The 2,182-nt window shown below is 31.7% G+C and overlaps 1 long non-coding RNA gene across 1 annotated transcript in view; it reads right to left on the reverse strand.

Moving 5' to 3' along the window:
- Positions 1-2,182, reverse strand: part of LOC107719829 (uncharacterized) — a 19,695-nt gene that overhangs the window by 16,908 nt on the left and 605 nt on the right. The gene's annotated exons all lie outside the window — the stretch shown is intronic.

A 2,182-nucleotide genomic window follows, 5' to 3' on the forward strand; every position in this document is an offset into this window, starting at 1 on the left:
ACGCACGCACACACACACACACACACACACACAGGTCAGTTAAAAGAAAATACTGTCATTTAATTTTCTTTAATTTAAATCAGCATGAATTAAATGCAGTTTAAAAATACTACAATGTGGAAGTACTCTACAATTTAAATAGTAAAATAGTAAATAAACACATTCAGTATAAATGTGATGTTTTAGATATAAAATACTGCAATAAAATAATTTTTAATTTGAAAAAGCACAATTTAATTCAGGTTAAATTGGTGTAACTGAAGACAGTTTAAAAATACTATGATGAAAAAAAAATTGAATGGAGAAATAAATAGTAAATAAAATATAAAGCACAAACAGTGTTTCATGAATAATATGAATTTTTATTTTAGTGCAATTGAGCAACCATTAAAGTTTAATATTTTGTTAGCTTTTATATTTTCATTTTAAAGTTTTAGTATTTTTAATTTTGTTGTGTTTTTGTCATTTTTAGTTGTTGTTATATATAGAATTTGAATGCATCAAGTTAAACTAAATTACATTGAGGCTTTGCAAATAGCTAGCGTCCAGTTAATTTTAATTAAAGTAATGAAAATGTTTTTTATGGTTTAATTTTAGTTTCAGTTTTACTAAACTATAATAATCAAAATATACTGTAATAACATTTATAAATTATAAGAAATAAATTCGTTTATCAATTAAATTTTTAGGAGCATAATTAAAGGCAGATAAAAATACTACATAGAAATAAGAAATAAAGATATACAGTACAAATACAGTGTGTGTGTGTGTGTGTGTGCGTGTGCATTATATGTACATATACAGTAGTCAACATTTGAAGTGGATCAAAAAAGTTCATCAAAGTTGTTCTAAGACAAGAACAGGTATTGTTTTGGTTTTAGGACAACTTTGATGAAAGGTTTTGATCCACTTCAAATGTTGACTAGTGTATATACACACACATATAATCTTTTGAAGGAAATACAGATCATGTTGAGATCGATTCTTTTAGAATTGAAAAACACACATCATGAAACGAAGGAAGTGAAAGCCGGAGTGAAATTAACCCTTGAAATATGCAGTATTTGCCTTGTGGAGCATGAAATGTTTCCCACAGTGCCAGTGATCTGTGAGCAGCCGTTTGTGCGGCTCTGACCTTCAGCTCAGTGTTTCTACAGCAGCGACTGAAGCTCATATGAGAGGATTGAGAGTCAAAGACCCGTCACGTCCCTAAAGTTCTTCTGATTCACCCCGTCAAAGACACACACACACACACACACACACACACACACACACACACAAAACCACAGAAAGAAAGAATTATTCTGATAGAGAATCAGCAGAAACACACCTGGAATACAAAACTTACATCTACCAGCTATCAGACCGCAATACCGTGGTTTTTATTCAGTGTATCACTAGCAGGGTTATCATTAACAAAACTAAGAATATAAAAACATTTGAATTGACTAAAATAAAACAAAATTTAGTTTTCTGTAGGGCTTGCCTCTTAATAGTCAACTAAACATTAGTCACCCAAAATTGTATTAGTTGGACAGTCGCAAGGAAAACAAAAACCTCCACAGGAAGCAGAATCATGTGGTCTGTTAATTACAGTATGGGCGCTTCTCATTTCTTATTTGTGCATCCTCTCTTAGCTCCACCCCCCTTAGGATGCGAGAAATGTTGCAATGAAAGAAAATGAGTCCAGAGGAATTAAAGGAAAGCATATTTGTATAATGGAAAATTCTTGATCACTCCAGCATCACTTCAAAGCATCATCAGCTGCACTTAGGGGATCTGATCTTATGTTGTTTAAGTTTGGTTAAGACATTCATAATAAAAATTAATAAAGCAAGATGCCCTGTTGAAATATGTGGTTTATTTAATTAAACTGCAAAGGTAAAAAAAATAATGACATTTGTGAAGGGGGAGGAGAATTTATACATGCGTCAGATTTTTCGATAAGAAAGACTTCAGCATAGTCAAGTCAAGTCACCTTTATTTACAGTATATAGCGCTTTTAACAATACAGATTGTGGCAAATCAGCTTTACAGTATTAAATAGGAAAATAGTGTGTCAATAATGCAAAAGGACAATAGTAAACACTCAATTTTCAGTTAAAGGCAGTTCATCATTGAATTAAGTGATGTCATCGTCCAGCTCAGTTCAGTTTAAATAGTATCTGTGCAATCAAGTCGA

This window comes from Sinocyclocheilus rhinocerous, unplaced genomic scaffold, assembly GCF_001515625.1.
Source record: "Sinocyclocheilus rhinocerous isolate Xijiao unplaced genomic scaffold, SAMN03320098_v1.1 scaffold1412, whole genome shotgun sequence".
NCBI lineage: Eukaryota > Metazoa > Chordata > Actinopteri > Cypriniformes > Cyprinidae > Sinocyclocheilus > Sinocyclocheilus rhinocerous.